Raw genomic sequence first — 8,194 nt, 5'->3', positions numbered from 1 at the left:
TTTTGAAGCAAACTTTCCTAGATTTTAATATATTTCATGGCCTTTCAAACCCAGATATTATAAATGAAGATAAATAAACGTTATTTTCAAATTTCATCCTTCATTATGCTCTTCCACACTCTGGAACAATCTGACACTGCTTTACGACTGGCTTCAGGAATCCACAGGGCTGGTACCAATTTCATACTATTGTGGAGATGTTATCAACATGGATTGTGTCCAACTTTGGTATCTTCAAATGTATTAATAAGTAAGAATTGTAAAAATTTATGTTGAAATTGTTTGTAATGGAACAAGCATTCCGAGTTTCTATTTTAGCTACTTAAACCTCGGAGATGTAGTTCATTCAATTGTTGACAGTGTTTTTCAACAGCAGCTTTCCAGTGTAAAGGACCTTTAAAATACCAAACTTCTTCCCCCCCCAATTTTATTAAAACTCCTGTTTCTAATATTTTTTTAAACATTTTAAAATTTAAATTCAATTAATTAACATATAATGTATTACCGGTTTCAGAGGTACAGGCCCGTGATTCATCGATCTTATAACCCAGCACTTACCCAGTGCTCATTAGATCGTGCCCTCCTTAATGTCCATTACCCAGTTACCCCATCCTCCCACCCACCTCCCCTCCAGCAACCCTCCATTTGTTTCCTATAGTTAAAAGTCTCTTATGGTTTGTCTCCCTCTCTGATTTTGTCTTGTTTTCTCTCTTCCCCCATGTTTTCTCTTTTCCCTTCTGCCTTGTTTCTCAAATTCCACCTATCAGGGAGATCAGATGATAATTGTCTTTCTCTGCTTGACTTATTTCGCTCAGCATAACACCCTCTAGTTCCCTCCACGTCATCGCAAATACATTGCCCCATCTCTTTCTGGCACAATCGTATCCATATTTCAAAGCCAATCTTAAACGTTTTCTCCACCAAAGGAATCTTTCCAGATATCTGTTTCTAATAGAACCAGTATACAGTGGGAGCTTAATAAATGTAGCATACATAGCTGGGGTGGGAGGGTGCCGAGAGCACCTAGCTTCATGGCTCCCAAGCAGATCAGGTTCTGCCACTGGCTGCTGACCAAATCCAAAGGCAGAGAGACCAAGTAGTGGTGAAACAAGGAATTTACTTCGGGGAGGCCAGCCCCGGGAGGACAAAGGACTAATGTCTCAAGGACTGTTTCCAAAATGCCGGAAATATCTCCCAGTTTCTGTAAGAAAGCTGTGGGACAGGTGGGTGGGCCCGTGCAGGTGGACAGTGAGGGTCAAATCGTTCACGGTCTTGGAGTTAAGCATGGGCGGGTCCTGCCGGCTCAGGACAGTTCTTGTGGCTGGAAGGGACAGTGGACAGTTTCTGCCTTGGGCAGGGGATTCTCTGCCCGCAGGGTGTTCCACCCGATCCCAGAGCTGTGCTGGAAAGAACCCAACTAAAAAGTTTGAGGTCAAAATGGAGACAGCTGAAGTCCTCATATGCCCCAATGAATGAACACCAACCAGAATGTTCTCCCCTTCCTTGTCGTCTGCAGATACTCTGACAGCCTCTGTTGTGTGATTACAACCGTTATTATTATTTTTTGTAGCAGTTTTAGGTTTACAGGAGAACATTTCCCCTCCCCTCCCCCCATTCTTCACAGCCTGGGGCATCCCCTCCACCAACCTGGGGAGGCTTGCCTTTTCCACTGATTAGCTCAGAGCTCTTTCTATATCCTGCACACCCAGCCCCTCATTCACTGGCTTCAGCCTCTGAAAGACGTTTATTAAGTGCTAGTGAAACCGGTGCTCTACAATAAAAGTTCTACTTTCAATCCACCGCACACAAGGCGAAATTGTTGTTGCCTTGTGATTAGGGTAGCGGGAGGTCAGGGAGCTCTAACCCAAGGCCCATTTCTTTTCACAAAAGACTTTCTAAATGCCTGCTTCTAAATGGCACTTAGCCTGGGTCTTCTATCAGGAGGGCTTGTAACTGCTTCTTACACATGAAATCTCTCGATGCGCAAGTCACAAGGCGTTTGTGTAAGTTGTTTTCCCCCAACCAAGAGGACTGAGGACCCGAGGATCATGATTCGGGGGGTGCGCCCCAATAAGACCAACCACAGCCTCACCCTTGGCTCACTGCTCTGTAGCTTCCAGTCCCATCCGTCCACGCTCTCCCTCAAATTCAGTAAAGACTCAAGACCCTTCCTCCAGGCGGGCAGATTGGAGATTTTCTCCTCCTGTCCCCGCTCCTCGTTTTGCTGCCTTGCAAAGTAAACTTTTTTCTTATTGCAAACCCGGTCTCAGCGTTCAGCTTTGTGCACGCGGTCTCCCTCGTTCCCTCATTCGGTCACACCAACGATGTCAGGCCCTGTGAGAAATGATGCTTGGGACCTAAAATTGAACCGAAGAGACAAAGCCCGGGTCTTTGGAGATCTGACGTTCGGGTGGAGCGGGAGAGACAATAAACGTACTAAGTAAGGGCTTGCTGTAGTGCGGTAGATGTGGTCGGTAGGAAAAAAGAGAGCAGGGCGAGGGGGACCCGGAGTGGCTTGCTGGGGCAGGCCGCAGAGTGGGACAGAGTCCCGGGCTGGGGAAAAGTAGGATTAGAGGTGAGTCCATGATCCCAGTGCACCCGGAAGAATTCAGCACCCCTCCCCTGCTGGGCACATATCGATTACCACCAAGAATTCAGCAGCAGCAAGCACGGGCAATCTGTCTTTCTGTCCCTGTGCAGAATACCTGGAGAAGCTGCTCCTAGCAGGGGACTACAACACACTCAGAGAGAGATCATCCAGCTGCCTTCCAAAGGCTCTTAACCGGGACCACGAGTTTCCCACCAAGAGCTGCCCTCCGGGAGTTCTTAAATGTGTACATTCTTCAGGCAGGTCACAAGTGCGCTCACATTCCACTACGAGGGTTTCCAGAACCGAGATCAGCTAATCCGCGACCGGCCCCTAGGGCGGGCGCAGAAAGGTTCACGCCTAGGTGGCGGGTGGGCAGGGCTTCCTGATGGGTCGATGGGAGAACGGGGACGGGGCTGGAGGCGCCGCTGCAGTTACCCACGGAAACCACCAGAGGGCGCAGGGTGTCACTGCCTCTGAAGATGAACCTGTCCCGGGCATTGGAGGAATTAGGAACTTCTCTCAAGGGGTCCTGTGGGGTCTAAGTGCCAGGGTGGGGAAGAGGTGGGAGGGGGGAGAAAGGAGAGCGGGAGAGGGGGAAAGGGAGAGTAGGGCGAGAGAGGGTTGGAGAGAGGAGCTTCTGGGAGTGCTTCTAAAGTGATTTACTTTTTGTAAGGGCCAGTCTCATGATGCAACCCCTCATATCTGTGAGTTGAATTCAAGAGCCCAGAATATAGTGGAGGAAAAAGTCACAGGATAAATACGTACAGCATGATTCCATTTATTTAAAAAGAAATAATCCCCCCCCAAATAAATGGTACATATTCATTAAGGTGTGTGTGTGTGTGTGTGTGTGTGTGTGTGTGTGTGTGGTGTTTACCGAGTATACATCTATAGGAAAAAATTTAGAAGGAGGAATTTCAAATTGGCGGCAGCAGCAGTTACCTTTGGAATTGTGCATGTGGAAGGGGTCAGGAATTGGGAAGGGTGATGGGGATTGATCAAAGAGGACTTTAGCCTTAACCGAAATACTTTTAATTTTCTAGAAGTCTAAACCCTGTTAGCTGTGTAGACTAAAACTAAAAATTGGGGCGCCTGGGTGGCTCAGTGGGTTAAAGCCTCTGCCTTCGGCTCAAGTCATGATCCCAGAGTCCTGGGATTGAGCCCCGCATCGGGCTCTCTGCTCAGCGGGGAGCCTGCTTCCTCCCTTCTCTCTCTGCCTGCCTCTCTGCCTACTTGTGATCTCTGTCTGTCAAATAAATTAAAAAAAATTTTTTTAAACTAAAAATTACTTAAGAAAAAGAAAAATGAAGAAAAAGAAGTAAAAGTGACTGGAAATGCCATCTTGTGTTGCATCAAGAGGTCTTACATGCAGCTCAACGGAGGTGACAGCCTCCCCTGTTCTGCTCAGAACACACCTGGGACCTCCTTCCCTCTCCTCAGCTCTGTCTTGTGTGAAGAAGGGTGACAGCTCAAGGGCATCCCAGGAGTTGAAAGTGGGGGAAATTGTGGTGTCATCCGAGTGGGTGCAGATGGGTGATCATGTCCTTTACTCAAGCTGGTGAACTGGGCTGGGAGGGGTATGTGTGAAAAATGCATTTTTGTGGGCAGATTTCCACTGGGTGCCCAGGGGCAGGATTCCAGGAATGAAGGATGGTGGAAATTCTAGCCCAGAGGGGGTAGAGATTTCCCATCCAGGTAAGTGGGGATGGTATGGGCTGGTTTGGGGATTTAGGAAGTGCCTTGACCCGGAATGTATGCAAACCAAGGCAGCATGACGCTTCCTAGGAACTAGGAAAACATAGGAGGGACTCCTGGCATCCTATGAGTGTTCCTGAAAGACTCCTTCAGCTCTGGAAAACAACAGCTGGATACCAGAAGGGGTGACTGTTGAGATAAAGATCAGACCTGAACCTAGGTGGTCCTCAGTATCTTCATCAGTAAAATGGGCAAGGGATCTGTGGGGTCTCTGATTTTATTCAGCTGGGGATCCTCCAGGGTCTTCCCATTCCAGATCACTTTCAAGCTGAGGACTTACAGTTCCCACAATTGGCCACCAGAGGTCGCCTTTTGATAGGTCGAGGAAAGAAAAGCCAGGCTGGTCTGAAGGGGGAAGCTGAGGCTGGGATTCTTCCTGTATTTGCTTTTTCCCTTCCTGTAACTACTGATTGAGATCAGCTCTGTTCCATGCACTGGGGATATGGTAAGGAGCAGGGTCTCTAAAATGGAGCTGCTATTTTCCCTCCTCTTTCTTTCCTTCCACACTCCACATCCCTCCCCTTAGCAGATCCAGAATTAGGCCTCTCTGTCCCTCTTCTCTGTCCCCACTGCTGGCAAGCCGCTTCGTGACCTGCCTGGCTGTCACAGTAGTCTCTTCACTGGTAATTCCAGTTCTGCCCTTTCTCCCCTTACTCCCTTTCTTAGCCAAAGGGACACTTGAAACATGTCAGAGCCTGCCAGGCCCAGAACCCTCTCATCCCTGCTCAGTTCTCAGATCCAGAATGTACCCTGCCCTCTGCTATCCTGTCCTGTTACACCTGATCACAGGGCCTTCCCTTCTGCCCTGTGCTCTCCACTCCAGCCATGCTGGCCTCCTTGCCTCAGGTGGCAAACTTGTTCTCTGCCTCAGGGCCTTTGCACCTGCCCTCTTTCCCCAGGTAGCCCCCGACCCCTTCCTCACCCTTCACAGGTGGGCTTAAGTTAAAGTGGTCTGGCCACTGCCCCCTCTCTACCTCCTCATGCCTCCCTAGCTTTGCTAAAAGTGTGCCGTGAATGGTGTGTTGTGTGCTCACTGATTCACTTCCTTAGCGTCTATCTCCCACAGTGTCCGCTCAGCAGTAGGGTGACTGCATCTATTTTGTTCTCAGTGGAGGTCCTGGTGCCTCATTTGTCCCTGGCCCGTGGAAGGAGCCCCCTCTTCCTATGACCCTGACTTGCCAAAGGCCAGATATCAGCTTCTGACCTTTTTGGTGCACTAGACTTTCTTCTCTTCCCTCTTCCCTCTGTGAGATTATGTGTCCAGTGTCCTCAAGAAGAGTCCAGGCCCTGGAAACAAGAGACCTGGGTCAGGCCTGGGACTCAGTTTCCCTGCCTGTCCAATGAGGTAGACAGTACAAGAGGGCACATGCCTAGGCCCAGATCCTAAGGGTGAGATGGACTGATGGGAAGGAGCTGTGTCCTTCTGGCCCCACTGCAGACACCAGCAGAGCAGTCTGGCCATTCAGGACAGCTAAGCTGCTGGCCTCCTGCTGGGCCCCAAACCTGAGAGCAGGTATCCTGGGGAAGAGCAGAGCACCCAGCGGCAAGGCCCCTAGAGCCCATCAGAGCAGCAGAGGCCAGCACTCGGGCTGAGAATCAGGGTGTCTCAGTGGAAGGGTCCTCAGACAGGGCAGGGCTGCACAGGGCTCGCACACAGGTGGGGCTTGCCTGGCCCAGAAACGTCTTCCTGTCTTGCTCAGCCTTCCACCGGCCACAGCTGTGGCCACACCCAGGCCCCACCTTCATGATTCCTTCTTAGGTTTTTCTTTAAGTCAACTGGCTTGCTTTGAATAACATTGAATATTTTTATATTTATGTACATATGTGTGTATGTATTTTTACAATAAATAATTTTAGACACATAGAAAAATAGAGAATAGCATTGTGAACCATATACCCAACTTCCGGATGCACGTTAGCATTTCCCATAATGCTGCCTCTATTTCTTTTTGAGGTAATTTCATGTGGATTATAGATATGAATTTTTCACCCTAAATACTTTAGCTGCATCACTAAAAAAATAAGGCCATTTCCCCGCATAACACGGGAGCCTTGTTTCACTCCAAAATATTAAAATTTCTCTGATAGCTAATATTTACTTGGCAACTGACTTCCCCAATAGTCCCCAAAATGTGTTTCACAGTTGCCAATGGATGTATTTATTTATTTATTTATTTATTTATTTATTTAATTTATTTTCTTTTTTGTTTTCAAAAGATTTTCTTTATTTATTTGAGAGAGAGGGAGAGAGAGAGAGCAGGAGAGAACGAGCAGGCCCACAAGCAGGGGGAGGGGCAGAGGGTGAGGGAGACTCTCAAGCTGATTCCGCCCTGAGGGCAGAGCCCCTCGAGGGGCTCGATCTCAGGACCCTGAGATCATGACCTGAGCAGAAACCAAGAGTCCAATGCTGAACTGACTGAGCCACCCCGGTGGTCCAACAATGGATTTCTCGCGTGTCAGACTGACCTAGCACCCAGGATGTGGATGGGGCCTGGCCTCTGTTGGAAGGATGACAAGGGGGCATGGGTGTGCTAAGATAGAGCAATGGCCCAGAAGCTTTCTCACTGACTAAGACTCGAATTCATAAAGGGAACTGCTTTCTCCATGTCTGGATCTGTGCTGTGTAACGCGGGGCTGGTCTGCAGGGGTAGGGAGGTGGGGGCAGGATAGGAGAGTAGCCCCTTCCCAAGGCTGCAGAAGGTTCTGGAGAAGAAACTGGCATTCCCACGCTGATGCCGTGGGAAGAGCCCCAGACAGGGACCTGTGAGGATGTGGGCCTATCCTTGCTCTGCTTCAGGTCTCTGAATTTCTGTCTATAAATCAGGGGAAGTGGTAATGCTAGGACAGGGCCCCCCCACTGCGTCACTCCTGCCACCCCACCACCTGACAGTGCCCCGTCAGGACCTGTGTGGACTCTGTGACCCAGCTTCCCACCTCAAACCTCTTTCTGTTCTCAGCTGGCTAGCTCTCTCCTGCTCATTCTCAGATTTCAACCCAGATGCCACCTCCTCCTAGAAGCCTGCCCTGACCCCTGGCCTGGGTTCAGGGCCCTTCATCTGGACCCCACAGCTGTCCCTGATGACTCAGAACTGTAACCCCTGGGGCGTCTCTGTCTCCCCTGGCAGCTGTGGGCAGGGAAAGCTGAGAGCCTTTGTCTTACCACTGTGTCCTCGCCACATAGTAGGAGCTCAATAAATCTGTTGAATGAACAAATGATGATTCCTACCTTTTCCACTCCAATCTGTCTGCTTTTTCAGGGCTCTCAGCATGGGCATTTGGTCCTTCCTTCCTTCCCTCTTTTCCTCCCTCCCCTTCTTCCACATGCATCACTCTGTACTCTTCACAAGTGCCCTCCTTAATCCACGTCACCTATTGCCCCCACCCTCCCACCCACCACCCCACTGGTGACCATCAGTTTGTTCTCTATAGTTAAGAGTCTGTTTCTTGGTTTATCTCTCTCTTTTTTTTCTTTCCTCATTTGTTTTGTTTCTTAAATTCCGCATACAGATGAAAACATAGGGCTCTTGTCTTCTCTGACTTAGTCCGCTTACCATAATACTCTTATATTCTCTAGCTCCAGCCATGTTGTTGCCAAAAAGGCAAGAATATGGCAAGAATATTCTTTTTTATGGCGAAAGAACATTCCATTGTGTGTGTGTGTGTGTGTGTGTGTGTATCACTTCTTCTTTATCCATTCATCTTTTGATGGACTCTTGGGCTACTGCCTTTTCATTTTGTTGATTCTCTCTTTTCCTTTGTAGGAGCTTTTCAGTTCAGTGCAGTCCCACTTGTTGATTTTTGCCTTTGTTGTCGTATCTAAAGAAATCTTTGCCAAGACCAATGTCAAGG

This window comes from Lutra lutra, chromosome 9, assembly GCF_902655055.1.
Source record: "Lutra lutra chromosome 9, mLutLut1.2, whole genome shotgun sequence".
NCBI classification, from domain to species: domain Eukaryota; kingdom Metazoa; phylum Chordata; class Mammalia; order Carnivora; family Mustelidae; genus Lutra; species Lutra lutra.
The sequence above is the reverse complement of the archived record's forward strand: the minus strand, read 5'-3'. Positions refer to the sequence as shown.